The 18,424-nt window shown below is 43.9% G+C and overlaps 1 pseudogene; it reads left to right on the top strand.

Annotated features, from left to right (window-relative positions):
• Nucleotides 1-8,225: 8,225 nt before the first annotated feature.
• LOC125409636 (TAF5-like RNA polymerase II p300/CBP-associated factor-associated factor 65 kDa subunit 5L) lies at nucleotides 8,226-16,068 on the top strand (annotated as a pseudogene).
• The last annotated feature ends 2,356 nt before the right edge of the window (nucleotides 16,069-18,424 follow it).

Raw genomic sequence — 18,424 nt, 5'->3', positions numbered from 1 at the left:
GAGTTCCTGCACCAAGCCTACCCAACCATGCCTGTCCCACCTTCATGGACTGTATCCCTGCAAACTGTAAGCAGAAAGCTGCTTCTTATCTGGGCTTTGTCACTAGTTCACTAACACAGTAGAAGAGCATTTCTTAGCATGTGCAAGACCCTGATGTTAATCCACTGCCCCCCAGAGAAAAATGGAGTGGCTAAGGAAATGGCTCAGTGGACAAGTGCTCATTATGTAAGCCTAAGGACCTGAGTTCAGATCCCCAGGACGCTGTAAAGAGCTGAGTGTGCTTTCATAGTATCCCATAGGTTTGGGTATGGTATGTCTTTATTTTTGTTGAATTCAAGGAAGACTTTAATTTCTTTCTTTATATCTTCCCTGATCCAGGGGTGGTACAGTAGTTTACTTTCAGTTTCCATGAATTTGTAGGCTTTCTGGGGGTAAAGTTGTTGCTAAATTCTCACTTTATTCCATGGTGAACCGATAACAGGTGGTTACTAAAATTTTTTTGTATCTGTGGTAGTTTGCTTTGTTACACGTATGTGATCAATTTTTGAGAAGGTTACATGAGATGCTGAGAAGAAGGTATATTCTTTCCTATTTGGGTGGAATGTTCTATAGATGTCTGTTAAGTCCATTTGATTCATTACCTCCATTAGTTCTCTTATTTCTCTGTTAGATTTCTGTCTGGTTGACCTGTCCATTGGTGAGAGAGGAGTGTTGAAGTCTCCTACTATTAGTGTATGGGGTTTGAACTCATTACTTGAGTTCTAGAAATGTTTCTTTTACATAAGTGGGTGTTTTTATATTAGGGGCACAGGAAACCACGTCCTACATATAACCCCAGTAGCACAGACAACAATAACAACAGTGAATAAATGGGACTTCCTGAAACTGAGAATCTTCTGTAAAGCAAAGGACACTGTCATTAAGACAAAAAGGCAACCTACTGATTGGGAGAAGATCTTCACCAACCCTGCAACAGACAAAGGTCTGATCTCCAAAATATATGAAGAACTCAAGAAACTAGACTTTATAATGCTAATTAACCCAATTAAAAAAATGGGACTCTGAACTGAACAGAAAATTCTCAACAGAAGAAGTTCAAATGGCCAAAAGACACTTAAGGTCATGCTCAACCTTCTTAGTAATCAGGGAAATGCAAATCAAAACAACTTTGAGATACCATCTTACACCTGTCAGAATGGCTAAAATCAAAAACACCAATGATAGCTTATGCTGGACAGGATGTGGAGTAACGGGAATACTCATCCATTGCTACTGGGAATGCAAACTTCTGCAACCACTTTGGAAATTAGTGTGGCGGTTTCTCAGGAAATTGGGTATCAATCTATCTCAGGATACAGCAATATCACTCTTGGGAATATACCCAAGAGATGACCAATCATACTACAAAAGCATTTGTTCAAATATGTTCATAGCAGCATTATTTGTAATAGCCAGAACCTTGAAACAACCTAGATGCACCTCAATGGAAGAATAGATAAAGAAAGTGTGGAATATATACACATTAGAGTACTACTCAGCGATGAAAAATAATGACATCTTGAATTTTGCATGCAATGTATGGAAACAGAAAAGACTATCCTGAGTGAGATAACCCAGACCCAAAAAGATGAATATGGTATGTACTCACTCATTAGTGGACTCTAGCTATAAACAAAGGACATTAAGCCTATAGTTCACAAGCCTAGAGAAGCTAAGTAATAAGGTGAACCCAAAGTAAAACATATATGGATCCTCCTGGAAATTGGAAGCAAATAAGATCGCTGGGCAAAAGTTGGGAGCATGGGGGTGGAGGTAAAAGTAGGGGTGGAGATGGGGGAAGGGGGAGGGAGAGAGAAAAGGGAGAAAGGAAAGACTGGAGAGAGCTTGGGGGAGTGGGAGGGTGGAGATGGAGGAAGGTTGGATATAGGAGCAGGGAAGAACATACCTACATTAAGGGAGCCATTTTAGGGTTGACAAGAGACTTTAGAGAGGATCTCAGGTGGTCCACAGGGATGTCCCCAGGTAGGTCCTTGCGCAGCAGAGCAGAAGGTACCTGAACTGTCCTTGCCCCACTATCACACTGATGATTATCTCGAATACCACCATAGAATCTTCATCCGGCAATGGATGGAGATAGAGACAGAGACCCTCATCAGAGCAACGGACTGAGATCCCAAGGTCCAGTTGAAGAGCAGAAGAAGGGAGAAGATGAGCAAGGAAGTCAGGACTGCGAGGGGTTGGTCCACCCACCAAGATAGCATGCCTGATCTAATGGGAGCTCACCAAATCCAGCTGGGCCTGGACTGAACGAGCATGTGATTAAACCAGACTCTCTGAATGTGGCTGACAAGGGGGGGGGTTGACTGAGAAGCCATCGATAATAGCACTGGGACCTGTTTCTACTCCATGTACTGGCTTTTTGGGACCCTAGTCTATTTGGATGCAAAGCTTCCTAGGCTTGGATGTAGGGTGAGGGCCTTGGACTTCCCACTGGGCAGGGCTCCCTGCCTCTCTTAAGGAGGGAGGGGGAGGGAGGGATGAGTGGGGGAGCAGGATGGGAATGAGAGGAGGGGAGCTAGTGTAAATTTTTTAATGGAAATAAATAAATAAATAAAAATTTAAAAAAAAAAGAGCTGAGTGAATTGTGAAGTAACATGAGTCCATTCTGGCATGAATGGCTGGATGAGCAGATTAATGGGAATGAAAGACGGTGTTCTTCTGGAAGAAATCATGAGTATTTCTAGATGTTCCTCTCCGCTGGGCAGGAGAATTACTTCCTTCAGTCCTTCAGTGTGAGCACGTGTTTCCAAAGACAGAAGCAAGATGGCCAGGGACACAGCTCAGTCAGGAAAGAGCTTGCTGTGTAAGCTTGAATCCTTGAATTTCAATCCCCAGAACCCATGAGGAAAGCCAGGCACAATAGCACACCTTGCAATCCCAGCCCTAGGGAGTCCACCCCTGGAGGTCACTGGCCAGCTAATGTTTTCAAATTAGCAAACTTTACGTTCAATAAGAGACCCTGTCTCAAAACTATAAGGTGGTCATCTTAAAAAGACGCAGAACCCACATGGGGGCTAACAATGATCTCTCACTCCAGTCCAGAGGATCCAACACCCTCCTCCGACCTCTACAGGCACTGCACACAGATCATACGACATTCAGGCAGGAAAAATCCCCAGGCACATAATCAAAAATAAATGAAATCTTACTAAAAAGCCAAAATATGTAAACACACATACATACACACACATACACATGATACCTTGGAGAGCATCAGAAGGTGCCTGATTGTCTATCTCTGACTGCCATGTGCATCCACATATGTATGCCATGTGCTTTAGTTAAGATAACTATTGTTCAGGTGGTCATGGTGGTGCAGGCCTTTCATCAGCACTTAGGATGCAGAGGCCGGCAGATCTCTGTGAGTTCGAGGCCATTGTGGTCTACAAAGTGAGTTCCAGGATAGAGTTGCTACACAGAGAAATCCTATCTTGAAAATCAAAGCAAGCAAAGAAATAAATAAAAAGATTACTATCACTGTAATAAAGTACCATGACCAAATGCTAACTAAAGAGGATAGGGTTTGTTTGTCTTATACATGAAGAACCATTCAAATCAAAGTAAGGACACTCCGGCAGGGCAGGGACTTGGAGGCAGAAACTGATGCAGAGACCCACGACAGGTGCTACTTACTGCTTTGTTTCCCATGGCTTGCTCAGCCTGCTTTCTTATAGAACCCAGAGCCACCTGCCTAGAGATGGCCCCACTAACAACGGCCTGAGCCATCCCCCATTAATCACTAATCAACAAAATGACTGGCCAGCGGGTGGTGATGCACGTCTTTAATCCCAGCCCTTGGGAGGAAGAGGCAGGCTAATCTCTGAGTTCGGGGACAGCTTGGTCTACAGAGTGAGTTCCAAGGCAGCCTGGGCTACACAGAGAAAACCTGTCTGAAGTGTGGGGGGGGAGAAAATGCCTTACAGGCTTCCCTGAAGTTCCAACTTATGGAGGCATTTTCCGCTTTCTTTTCTTTTTTAATTTTATTATACTTTTGGATTTTCAACAACAGGTGTATCTCTATGTAGCCGTCACCATCCTGGAACTCTCTGTAGACCAGGCTGGCCTTGAAATCAAAGAAATCTTTGCTTCTGGTTCCCAAATACTGGGGAACCAGCCAAAACTACCACAAGGAGACATGTTCTTAGTTGAGGTTCCCTTCTCCCTAATGACTTAAGTTGTGTCATATTGACTTTAAACTAGCCAGCATACCATGTAACCACACACAAAAATGAAGATTTGTGTGAGTTCACAGGCACGCACACGTGCGTGCACGCGCACATACACACACACACACACACACACACACACACACGAACACAAATAGAAAACCGTGAGGAACTGGGAAAACGACAGAGACATCTTGTTAGAAAATATTAATGGTTCGAGTGAGCAGTTCCAATCACTGGGGAAATATGTGCATTTCTTGTGTCCTCTGACATGTGGGTCAAGGGTCTTAACCTCTGTGAGATCTACAAAAAGCCAGATGCCAGCTCTGACAGGTAGCAGAGGGCTACAGGTGTCACCCAGCAGCAGACACATCTTAGCCACAGTACGCCCCCGTCTCCATTCCTAAAACTTCCAAGAAAGAGAAGGCCTCAGCTGGCAAGGGATATTGTTAAGGCCTCAGCAGCCCTGGGGACCTGCAAGGTCATAAGCACAAAACCACAGGACATAGTGGACAGCTCGTAAGTGGGTCTTGGTGCTTGGCACCTCTTTTCCAAAACAGTTACCGGATGCAAATCCTGTTTGACTCAGCTAACCGTTAATGCAGAAGGTTCTTGGATCTCTGAGCCTTTGGCAAACTTCATTTGCTAATACTGATGGAGGGAAATGACAGCCATGAGCCTGTGGCTACAAACTACTTTGTTCTGAATTATCAAGACACTTATACTCTTGCTTTCAAAAATTAAGACCAGACAAATTATATAAGCACTTATAAAATGTAAACAGGGAAGTGGAGTCAGGAGGCTGAGAGTTTGAAGCCAGCTTCAGCTAAATGGAAAGATACTGTTTGTTTAATGTTTTTTTTTTGGTTTGTTTGATTTGGTTTGGTTTTTTGAGACAGGTGTCTCAGTGAAATAATCTTGGCTGTCCTGGAATTCCCTCTGTAGACCAGGCTGGCTTTGAACTTAACAGAGATCTGCCTGTCTCCTCCAAGTGCTGGATTGAGGTGTATGTCAGCACTGCCTGCTGTTGGTTTCATGTTTTAATAAAGGTCTTGTTTATGGACTTGAAAGAAGTGAGCTAGGCCGTTGACCCACCTACCCGGAATCTGTGGAGACCTCATATGTGGGGTCCCTGGGATAGAGTGGCACATGCCTTGCTCTTCTGAGCCCTTAGACATCTAAGGGACAGCAAGATCAGTCAATGCAAGAAGACTTAGGGACGTGGCAACATGTTTTAGAGCCCAGTGCACTGGTGGAGACATGGTGTGTTCCTAGATAAGTGGGGTCTACGTGCACTGAGTTGCATAATCCGTGATTCATTGCTATGACAAAACACCCAGGATAGGTACATGGGAAAGAAGTTAACTTGGTTCATGGTCTGGAGTCTTGAAAGTCCAAGACAGAGCAGCCACATCCACCCACTGCCTTGCCCTGTCTGACCTCCTGGTGCAGAGCAGAAGGGCAGCGTGAGAGGTGGGGGAGGTGGGGCTGGCGGAAGACAGTAGGAGAGCAGAGGCTGCACATGCTTTACAGCCACGCACCATGCACTGCCCCTCACCTGCCACACTGGGACCAGGGCACAAGGTGGGGTTTGGTGCAGCCTAGCCATGTGGATGCCATAGCAGGCTGTCCCTCTGATTTGATGGATTTTGGAAGCAGTCTGGGGAATTAAGCATGGAATCTCCCAGCCAGGTGAAGGGCAAGTACATCAGACATGAGGGCAGAGCATTTGGAGGCCCGGGGTCTCCCTGGGGTCATGCTTATGGGGAAGTGGTGCCGTACCTGGTACAGAGATGCTCTGGATGACAAACAGGCCAGGGTAATGATGAGTTCCAGTTTCAGGGCACACAGAGTGGTCGGGGGGCTGGCAGAGTCCAGACAAATGAGGGGAAGACTGGTGCTTCCCACATGGAATCCCCGCTTGTGGGAGGCTGAGGCAGGTGTGTCCCCTTGGATCCCTTTGCTCACAAAGGTAGAAATGGGTACAGGAAGGGGCACTCTCCAGGTGCTGGCTTGGGCAGCTTTCATTGCCCTCCCTGTGTCCCAGCAGGGAGCAGAAGCAGCTGGCAGGTGGGAGCAGCAGCAGGAGGAACCCTCTAGGGAACAGGCCTCACACCAGCATGGGACCCAGAGCCTCATGGGTAGGAAGTCAGACCTCCTTGGCACTCACCAGTGCTGTGGCCCTTGGCCCTATGAGCCTCTTGTGTCTAAAGAAGCCACAGCTCCCTGTCCTCTTTGTCAAACAGGTCCTGAAGTTTCTGTCCTCTGGATCTGTCCCCTTTGATCCTTCCTCAGACTCTGCTCTCTGCTCTCCCTTGCTGTGCCCCTTCCTTTTCCTGCCCTGTCCCTGTCCAATGCTTCACCTAGCACACATCAAGGTGCTTGCCTGATGACCACACAACTGTCATTCCCCTGCCTCAGCATTTGCTTCACTGTCCCCTTCTCCATCATTTTCTGTTCATCCCACACTCCTGAAAGTAGGGCAGGAAAAAGACAGAAGCCTTTCTTGAGGCCCACAATGTCAGTCCCAGGGGAGAGGGTGCTAGCATGTCTCCCAGGGCATGAATGGGTCTGAGCAGCCCTCTCCTTTGGCCACAGAGGCACTGGAGCCTAAGGCAGCCTGTCTCTCAGCAGCCCCCTCTGCTGGGCCATTGGGAGACAGGGTGCTTCCCGTCTGACCCAGGTAGAAGTTGTTGAAGACTCATCTGGAATTCTGTGGTAGCAAAATTCTACTAGACACTCTAACCAGCCAGACTGAGGCTGTGTCTTTAGAATCTGGGGTAATATCCTCAAGGAACCTACGGAGTATTCAAAATGGCTGGTGCTGCCATCACGGCCGTCATGCTGGGTTCTTGGTGGAAAGTCAAAGCAACTGGAGCAAGACAGTCAGGCAGTGACCAATTAGGGGGTCAGATTGCTCCAAATGAGCTATCCTTAATTAGTTATGAGAAAATGAACATGAGCCATTTGCAGTATGAACTTAAAGTGTATTTCTGGCTGGCCTGGAACTCCCTGTGGGGACCAGGGTGACCTCCAACTCACATGGTCCACCTGCCTCTGGCTCCTAAGTATTAGGATTGAAAGTATCGGACACAACACCAGGCAGTTGTTAATGAATATTAACAATGCTTCCTACCAGGCCCAGGGAAAGCAGAATTCAACATACACAGTCATAACACGCACACACACACACACACACACACACACACACACACACACACTCCATTCTCACGGTTACCAACTCAAACTAACCTGGGCAAGAACTTTTCTGTTAAAACAAAAAACACAAAAATCAGCAAAGATATTAATAGGTCACATTTAGCTGAACAGTACAAACCTTTGCTTCCTGCACTTAGGAGGCAGAGCAGGTGAATCTGTGAGTTTAAAACCAGCCTGGTACAGAGTGAGTTCCAGGACAGCCAGAGCTATGTATAGAGACCTAACATGAAACAAAACAAGCAAAATAACAACAACAATGAAAAGATGGAGTTGAAGGATGACTCCGATAGCAGGAGGACTTTAGGGTTAGAGTTGGCTTCAATGGAGCCGTGTAGCAAGTGAAAGATGGGGGCAGGGACAGAAACAGTCAGAGCAGGGTCCCCAAGTGGTCAGTGGTCTGGTCTACCCTAGATACTGACTACTAGGGAGGCTTTTAATAAACGTTGTGTTCCCTGGAGTGATGGGGTGACAGAGACCTCACTCTGGAGGCCTGAGGGAGGGACCCTGACCCTCTCCTGACTCATCACTTCCTTGGTCTTCACATGACATGTGACTTTAAGCAGAGCATTAAGAAGGGACCAGGCTGATCCAGGGTTGTTTACCAGGATCTTATCCTCTTGCCAAAACACACATCTCTTCCACTACATAGCCCCAGGGAGTTTCAAGCAGGGTTCTGGGAGGGACCCTGAGAGAGCAGACTCAGCCCCTTTCCTCCCCTGAGTAGCACAGGGCAGTTATGAAAAGGGTCCAAGCTAGGTAGGAGTACCTGCCACCATTACCATGAAGCTCACGGGTGCTCTTGTGTTGCTTGGGGCTTCCCTGCTCCTGACTTCAGGGGGAAGTGGGTACTAGAATGTGGGTGACCTCAAAGAAGTGGGTACTAGGGTATGGGTGTCAGGGATGCAGGGTCTCCAGGGCTCTCACACCCTCACTCCCCAGGATGGGCATCTGTGTTCTGATGCACGGCTTTCAAGGGAGGATCATCTTTTCCTTGTGTTCTAGACTGCGGCATTTGCCCAGCTATAAAGAAGACTCTTGCTCTTTTCCTTGACTCATCAGTGTCTGACTATGTGGATTTCGTGAGCCAGTACACGAACGACTCTGCCACATTGGAAGTTGCTAAAAATCTGAAGATATGTGTTAATAACAAGCTCACAGAGGAAGACAAGAAGAATGTACAGAGTTTGGTGGTGAGTTCTCTGTGTGTCTGGATCAGAGCCTGTGTGCCCCCCTGCTCACCCCAGCTTAGGGATGGAGCGTGTGCTCCTCCCCAGCACTGCAGCTCCTCTGTGAATCCAGAAAGATGTCAAGAGAAGGGGCAGGAAGGACACTGGCTGCTCAGCTCATTCAAGCCAGACCAGGCCCCCAGGATCCCTGCCCCAATGGTACCGCTTGGTCTACGGTACCATCAGGCTTCCTGGCCCAACCTACCAGTCCAGTCACAACAACACAGGGCCTGTCACCACTTCTCCAGCCCAGATCTTTTATCCTAACTTTTCAAGTCTACCACCGCACCCCCAAACTCTCATTTTTTTTCTTGTAACCTGGATCTCCAAGATCACTGTGTAGAATCCAAGCTTGGAATGCTCAGTTGCTAATCTAGTTGAATCCCCTCTTATACTTAGAACTAGTGGGATTGTTACCGCCCCAGGTGCATGCCTCTGAGGTCATCATGTGACAGGAATCAGTTCATTGTGGGGCCACAGCTGCCCAAAGGCTCACCTGGAGTCCTGGCAGGCCCTCCCCATCAGCTTCTCCGTTCTGCTCCACATGTGCCCATGGTATCCCGAGGGCAGGTGGCTCTTTCCATCAGCCTCGATTGGAGGCTGTTTACGAGACTTGCCCTGATGTGGCTTGTTGGAGACAGAATGGAGAGGAGACTCCCTGGGCCAATTCAGACCCAGGAGCTGTTGCAAACAGAGTGCAGGTCCCTCCCCAGTGGTGTCCCACGTATGACTGCTGAGATCTCCTTCACCTCTGAGGCCTTCCGACCTTTCTCTTTGCAGGTGAAAACAGAAGCTAAACCTCTCTTTGGATGATTCCATCTTTGCCAGAAAACTCAAGGATGTTACTTGCCTGCTCATCTGCATAGACCAAAACTCCCTACCCCTACCCTCAGGTATTTAAGAACAGGGTTCTAACAATAAAATCCTTGCAATTCACATGGGAGCCTGGACTGTTTGTATTTGAGTTTGGGCATTGAGTGGGTTGGGACATAACAGGGACAACCAGGTGAACTTTGAACTGTCCCTGCTGAGTTGCACTAGAGATGCGAGGAGACCACAGTCACCACAGACAGAGTGTCTGTCACTTTTATGGGCCATGGTCTATAGGACTCATACATGGCATCCCCGAATGAACTTTCCAGGAACATGGAACAGTGAAGGGCCAGAGAGGCCGAGTGTCTGCTGAGAATCATCCAGACTCCAGACAGAAAAATCTCTTTCTTCTTCTCATTGCTTGGGACAATGGCCAATTGCGTATATGTAGTGTCTGTGAGTTTAAAAGCTCAGTGGTTAAGAATGCTGAATTTCCTTTCAGAGGTCCTGAGTTCAATTCACAGAACCCACATGGTGGCTACAACCATCTATAGTGTGCTCTGATGCCATCTTCTGGCACAGGCAGATAGAGCACTCATATATATTTGTGTGTGTGTGTGTGTGTGTGTGTGTGTGTGTGTGTGTGTGACCTTAAGAGAGACATACATGGATCTATATAGGACAAAGAAAAAGACAAGATCACCTGAGTAAATTGGGAGTGTGGGGGTAACGGGAGAGGTTACAAGGGGAGAGCGAGAAAGGGAGGGGAGCAGAGAAAGAGGTATAACCCAATTTTATAGAGAAATAGAGGCTATAATTCATACTGCTCTGGATGATAGATCAATTTTAGAGGATAAAGCAAAAAAATTCAGGAAAAAGCATCAAATAAATATTTTTGGCAGAAACTGAAAATACAAATAAGGGACATTAAAATTGTGGGTCTTATAGACACAGAGGAAATGTAACAATAATTGTACCATAATCTTGACATCCAAATTGGCCTCTTCAGAAGGTAAAACTTCAGTTTTTAGGTATTAGAATTTTTTCTTGGGGGGGGCACAAGATTGGTTGTTTGTAATGGTCCAGAAGAACAGAGGAAAATTAAAGCCATATGTGGCTAATATAGCTATGAATTTATGGGTATGTGAATGGTTACAATAGTGGAAAACCTCCAGTCTCAGAAAGAAACCATAAACTTCTATATGGTTCTAGGAAAAATGTTACAAGGTCTTGTAAAGAACAGTCACTGACCATTCAGGTTGTGCAAAAACAGGGCACAACAGCTGCTGATCTTTCAAAAGTACCAACAGCTCTGCCTTTCAAATGGTTAACTGACAAATCTATCTGAGTGAAACAATGCCCTTTGACATCAGGAAATTCACAGGCAATAGAACAGCTGGTACAGGAGCAGGTAAATGCTCAACATATCGATGCATTGACCAGTCCTTGGAATTCTCCTGTATTTGTTCTTAAAAAGAAATCTGGAAAATGGAGAATGGTAACAGATCTAAGAGCAATTGCTAAGGTGATTCAGTCAATGGGCTCTTTACAGCCTGTGATTCCTCTGCCTTCTCTATCACATAAAGGATGGTCTGTTATAATTATTGGTATAAAAGACTGTTTTTTGTTGATCATTTATAAGAAAAGGACAAGAAAAATTTGCCTTCACAATGCCTACTTGGAATAATTCTGAGCCTGGTAAGAGATATCAGTGGAACGTTTTCCCAGAAGGGATGTTACAGAGCCCCACCCAGTGCCAATATTTAGTATGACAGCATTGGAAATGATTTGTGTACAGTTTACTCAATCTGCAATTTACCATCCTGTGGATGATATCTTGCTGGCTGATTCAAATGTAGATACTTTAGAGAAAAAGTTTGAGGAAGTAAAGAAAATTTTGCCTTGTTTGGGATTACAAATTGTTCCTGAAAAAATATAAAGAGAAGATTCTATTAATTACCTAAGATATAGAATAGGTTTACCAAAAAATCAACCTCAAAAGGTACAAATCAGGGAAGATCAATTGCAGACTGTTAAAAACTTTCAAAAATTTCTGGGAGACATCAATTGGCCATAGTTCAACAGCCCATAGTTGAATTAACAGCTCAAGAACTGAGCAGTTTACTTCAAACCTACAAGGTAACAAGGACTTAAATAGTCCAAGAAAATGTTCAGCTAAAGCTGAGAGAGAATTGGCTTTTGTGGAAAAGAAATTGCAGGATGCACATGTGGATCATTTATATGCAGAGCTTGATCCCTTTCTGGTTATTTTACCTTCTACACACTCCTTACAGGAATTTTAATCCATAGAGAAGATACTATCTTATAATTTTATCTTTACCATACAAACAGAGTAATAATATTAAAGACCTATATAGAAAAGGTTTCTGAGTTGATTCCAAGGGAGAAACTGAGACTTTGTCAAATTAGCAGGAAAAGACTCAGCAGAAATTGTAGTACCTTTTACTAATGCTGAAATTGGTTCATTATAGGCAGAAAATGAACTTTTACAAAGAGATTGCAGTAATTTTGGGGACAGATTAACAACAAATATACGAAAAGCAAGAGAATTCGGTTCAAAAAGACAACTAATTGATTCCTCCCTCACATTGTACAGGGAATACCAATTTCAGGAGCCCCTGCATTCTATACTTATGAAAAGAAAACAGGGATGGCAGGCTATAAATAAGGAAATTAAAATAAAGTGACTCAAAGGCCTTATGATTCTGTTCAAACGTCATAATTATATGCTATTCTCATGGTAGTATTACATTTTCCAGAACCTCATAATATAGTTACTGACTTTCAATATGCAGAGAATTGTTTTATGTATTAAAACTGCTGAACTTACTCCAGTTGATTCAGAATTGACCTTGTTATTTATTCAGTTACAAGTACTAATCAGAAATAGAAACCATCCCTTATATATAACATATATTAGATCCCCTAGGGGTATTCCAGGCTCTCTAACATAAGGTAATGCTGAAACTGATAGACTGTTAGTAGTAAATGCACTAGCAACCTCATAATTTTATTAAAAATACCATATCAATAGCAAGGATTTGAAAACAGAATTTTCTGTCACTTTCCTACAAGCCAAGGAAATGATAAGAAAGTGCCCTACTTGTTGCTTGTATAACCAAACTGCACTACCTACAGGAAGTAACCCAAATGATAATCAAAAAATGAAATTTGACAAGTGAATTTGTTTCATTTTGCGAAGTTTGAAAAATTAAAATATGTACCCCACACCATTGATATTTATTTTGAATATTGATGAGCAACTGCTTTTATTTCTGAAAAGGCTGATTCTGTAATCACACATTCCTTAGAAGTTGTGGACATCATGAACATACCTGTAAAAAATCAAGACTGACAATCCTTCAGCATATATCTCTAGTAAAGATGAAAGTTTTTGCATATTACAACATAAAGCATATTGCAGGTATACGACACAATTCTACAGGACAAATAGGTATAGAAAGGTCAAATCGAACTAAAAAAATATGCTTCATAAATAGAAAGGGGTAATAAAGACCATAATAGATTTCATAATGCTTTATTAGTTTTCAATTTTCTAAATGCTGATGAGAAAGAAGGGACAGTTATGGAGACATGTTGGATAATGGAAAGAAATTACTAAATTAAATCAGCCTATATATTTTGATGAGATATTGCCCTCAAAATGGAAGCCAGAATATGTGTTATGTTGGAGAAGAGGTTTTGCTTTTGTTTCCACAGTAGAAGAAATGCTGTGGAATCCATCAAAATTGAAAAAAATGAGATTTGAACGAGAGAGATCTTTGATTAGAAAAGTTCATCAACCAGTCCAACCATTCAATTTAAGCTAACTTATTAGCCTCACAAATGCTGTCCATTTGGTTGGCTAAAACTTGCCAAAATGAAAATTCTCCAAAGTTAGAGTCTGGGTAGGGATTTTGTTTTGTTTTTCCAGGAGAATGAAGGCATCCAATTAAGGAATCTGAAGACCATTGGACAAATGACAATTCAGAGTAATAAAACAAATCATTCAGAATAAATGTCCCAAGACAAAGAGTAAATTGGCCTGTATGTGTATCACATTTCCAACAGGATAGCATTTCATAAATCATCCCAAATGTTTGTTTCTGATGTTCTCTACAGACATATAATTTAAAAGGTCTTTTTGTACTTCTAGTTCAATTAAAAATTAAGCCTGACTTTGGAATGGGTGAGTCTGGAAGAGTCTGCACTTTCCAGTGGATACCCACGCCCGACCCAGGCTGCGCACTTTCCCGAACTCGGGCCCACGAGAATGGACGATTGTCCTGAGGGTTGAAAAAGAGACACACACACAAAAGAGACCTTTGCTCATTTACCAGAGTAAATGGCAACTTTATTAAACTCAAGTCGGGTATATATACCAGTGGGCTAGAAGGATCGAAAATGCAAAGCCTCCTCCCATCCAGGAGCAGGAGGAGAAGATTAAAGCTTCCCGGCCCCTCGGGCAGGGTCAGCTAGGGGAGGCAGGCTATCAGCCCACTGCTAAGACCTTAAATACAAGTGGAATCACCATAACAAAGAGAACCAGGTTCTTGCTAAGTTATCCCCTCAAGCCAGAGCTAGTACAGAGTCTCCAGGGAGCCGGAGGTCACACGGCCCTACGAATCGCCAGGAGAAGAAAAAAACCTTGGTAGCTACAGGTGAGTGGGTCTCCTCTTTTCTAAATACAAGCATGCTTGTTAAAGGACAATCCAAAATCTCTGCCTCATGTCAGAAGATTTACCTGATATGAAACAGAAGAAAAACCAAAATTAAAGAACTATCCTATTGCTGCTAATCTCATAATCCTTTGCTTTTATTTTTGCTCTTTAACACTTTTCTTAAAGTTTAAATATTATCTAAAATGAATAAAGTTCAATATGTATATTTTTAACTTTTGGTCATGATATTAATGGTCTTCTAGAATACTAATTCTAGACAAAGGTTTCTTCTAGATTCCTATACAAGGTTTCAGGTTGGAGTCTCTAACACATAGCTAAGAATTAAGTTTTTAAACTCTGGATGTACATAACAGTTTATAGTTTTTTAACCTCTAAGAGATCTGCTGCATGTGACATTAGAATGTGTAAGTTCTGCAGTCACCCATGACCATGCCCACCAGTAACATTGAAGTCTCCTAAAGGAGGATGGGCCCCCACAACGACGATTACACCTGGATTATCATAGTGTTACTAAGATGAGAAACACCCAAAGATCGGCTTAGGACTAGAAAGTAATCAGGACAATTTCAAGGTGACTAGCTGAGTTGGTCCAGCCTTACAGACTACTCTAGCCAGGACTTGAAATAAACCCTGCATTTTCCCATTACACAGAGACTGAACAACAAATGATACAGCTAGCTCTCCCAAGACATGACAATTATCCCAGTTTTATTAAGAGTCCCCAAAATATGCCATCACCTCCAGACATCAGGAAGTAATTTTAAGAACATGACTCCCACATTGCTAAGAGGAGGGGTGGTGGGTTTTGGTTGTTCATTAGATTATGGATATTTGTCATTATTTAGGGGGATCAGTTACAAGATTTTATTGGTAATGGTCAGGAAAATTCTGAACAAAGGAGATTAGATTTAGGGATCTCATTCTAAAAAGAAAAAGATGGGATGTAGAAATAGGTTAAAAAGGTAGATTATTGGATGTACTTTTAAATCAGAAATGTAACTACTACTTTTAAATATTTAACATTTGGTTTGAATTATTGTATATTGATTTGCATATACATTTGAGTTCATTTTTATTATACTAGATGTAGATTTTTACTCTTAAGATGTTTTTCTAGCTTCTATAGCCACTCCCATGGAATGTTCCCTCAAAATACAAGTCAGAAGGACATCAACCCACGCAGGCCATCCAGGACATTCTGTCAAACTTCCAACTTCGTGCATCCCTGGACAATAAGGACATGATCCGTCTTCAGGAAGATAGCTACAACTACCTTATCCGCTACCTCCAAAGTGATAACAACACTGTCCTGTGCAAGGTGCTTGCCGTGCACATTCACCTGGATGTGCAGCCTGCCAAGAGGACAGGATACCAGATGTATGCCAGTGGTGGCTCCTTCCGCAGTGAGAGCAACAGCCTGGAACCACCAGATCTGCCCAACCCTACTCTGCAGATTGAGGGTGCCCTGGAAGTCTTGCAGGAAAATATCAAGCGAGTCAAGAACAGACCTCCTCCCCTCACCACCATCTGCTTCTATGCCTTCTAAAACACAGAGTAACTGCTGAATACTGCAGAGATCTCCTCCGATAGCAAACTTCTGGCTGCTGGATTTGACAATTCCTGCATAAAGCCCTGGAGCTTGCGGTCCAAAAAGCTGAAACCAGAGCCCAACCTTGTGGACACATCTCGTATCCGGCTAGCCTGTGATACTTCGGAGGAGGGGGAGAATGAGGAAGACAATACAGGCACAGAGATGAAGATCCTGTGAGGACACTGTGGCTCAGTTTACAGCACACGGTTCCTCGCAGACAACTCAGGGCTGCTCTCTTGTTCTGAAGATATGTCCGACAGGTACTGATAGCTGGTGAGCTTCACCAACACTGTGCTCTATCAGGGACATGCCTACCCTGTGTGGGACGTGGACATCAGGCCCTCTAGCCTGTATTTGGCAGTGGGTCCCATGACCTTACCTCCAGGCTGTGATCCTTTGATCGGAAGTACCCGCTGAGGATATATACAGGACACCTGCCTGACGTGGACTGTGTCAAATTCCACCCCAACTCAAACAACTTGGCTACAGGTTCCCCTGACAAAACTGTCCGGCTGTGAAGTGCCCACCAGGGGAACTCGGTGCAGCTCTTCACAGGTCACCGAGGTCCCGTGCTCTCCCTTTATTTTTCTCCCAACGGTAAGTACTTGGCATCCACTGGTGAGGACCAGCGGTTAAAGCTGTGGGACTTGACCTCTGGGACACTTTTGTAAAATCTGAGAGGCCACACAGACAGTATCACCAGTCTGGCCTTTAGCACAGACAGTGGTCTGGTTGCCTCTGCCTCCATGAACAACTCTGTATGTGTGTCTGGGATATCAGAAACACATCCTGCACCACACCTGCTGATGGCTCTTCGGGTGGACTTGGGGTGTGTACCCTGGACAGATGAGCAACGTCCTGAGTGTAGTTCATGGCCTGCAACGTCCTCCTGGTGACTGGAATCACACAAGAGAATCAAGAACACTAAGTTTTTATTCAGGCAGCAGACTGGGTGGGGCTGGGACTGGTCACAGTTCAGAACTTGCTAAAACTGAACCAGTGATTTTAAAAGAGCCCTTGCCTACCCCACACTTACCCAACACAGCCCTGGTGCAGAAGACTCCCGCTGAGAGCTGGATGCTCAGGCTTGAGGCCCCCTGGCTGTGTGCAGGCACCTTGCTTTAGCATCTGTCTCTTCCCAATGGGGTTCCTGGAACAGTTGCAGAACCCCCCTGTCGCAGCTGTGCACAGTGGCTGCTCCTCAAGGGAAATGGGGACGGGAACTAGGAAAGGAAGGGACGATCTCAGGCTTCATTTCCATAATGATAGAACCAGGACTTTTATTATTATTATTATTATATTAATAATTATTATAATAATAATCATAATTATTATTGAGAAGAGGAAACCCAGCACTGGCAGAGGTGTCTCTGCCTGTATCTGCAGGTTTAACTCCTGGCACTGGCTGTGATATTTGGAAATTTGAGGTTCAGGGAATTCAGACATTGGTAGCCTGGTGTATCAGGAAAAGGGGGCACCGTATAATGTGCTTATGAAAGCAGGCAGATAGCTGAACTGAACATGGGCTCCTACGCTGATGGGAAGAAAGATTCTTTCATTGCTTGCACTGCTGCCAGGACCTCTCTACCCTGGAGAGAAGTGCTGTGGTGGGCAGAGTGTGGACCTCAGCACTTGAGTCAGTTGTCCAAGGTTCCATCCTTAGCATCATGAACAAAATTACAATAAAGAGTAATTTTGAATAGGTCACACGATAGACTTGAGAATCCTGATGACTGTTTATTCTGTGACTTTCTGGTCTTTCTCCTACTCTCACTGCAGCACCAGTGCAGTGAACAGGAGCGAATCATGAGTGCACACTCACAAGTATCAAACATGCTCTAAGGACAGAGGACGTTCTGATCCTGTGGACAGGATTAAATGGTTCTGTTTTCTGAAAAGAGTTATTTTGTATTCTGTTTTCTATTAAAATGTATTTAGTTTCAAAAATATTTTTATATTAATACAAATTTAAGGTTATTTTTCTTGGAAAAGACTGTATGTATGTTTCTGCTGCTGTTCATGGAAATGTACTTATATAGCTCATTTAACAATGCAAATTTCCAGTTCTTAAAAGTTACTACCACAAGCTAGATAGGATAATATAAAACTGCATTTTAATTATCAGTCTTCTATTACAGCAAACTTGTAGTCATGTTAGGTCAAGCAAGATATATTTTAGATAGACAAGCAGTCTTCAAACAGTTCAGAGATCTACAGAATATGGCATTTAAGATGTTTTAATAATATATGATTGTTTTGTTTATAAGACAATGAAACATGTCTCTTTTGGCAGCACCAATCTACTTCAGAGAAGATGGTTAGCAACAATGAAACTCCTCATGGTGTTTACTTTCTTGGGACAAAGCTAGCCACTGGGTAAGATACTGCCCTTTCCTCAACTGCTGACAGTATACTGTCCACATTGAACAAGCAGGAAACAAAAGAAAATTACTGCTGTACTTTGCAAAAATAAAGTGGGGCAGTCCTTCAAAAATCCTGCTTCACAGAGAAGTCTGTCAGATATGCTAGACCTGTAGGCAAGAGTTGGAAGCACCAAGGTTGCAGAGAAACCTTGGGGGACTGTCCAGGCAGCTGCTTCTGTCATTTCTTAGTTTTGGAAGTTCTTTGCTCTGCAAGTCCTGTTTA

The sequence above is a fragment of the Myodes glareolus genome, chromosome 1 (genome assembly GCF_982192425.1).
Source record: "Myodes glareolus chromosome 1, mMyoGla1.1, whole genome shotgun sequence".
Taxonomy (NCBI): Eukaryota; Metazoa; Chordata; class Mammalia; order Rodentia; family Cricetidae; genus Myodes; species Myodes glareolus.
This window is presented reverse-complemented; position numbering and strand designations above follow the sequence as displayed.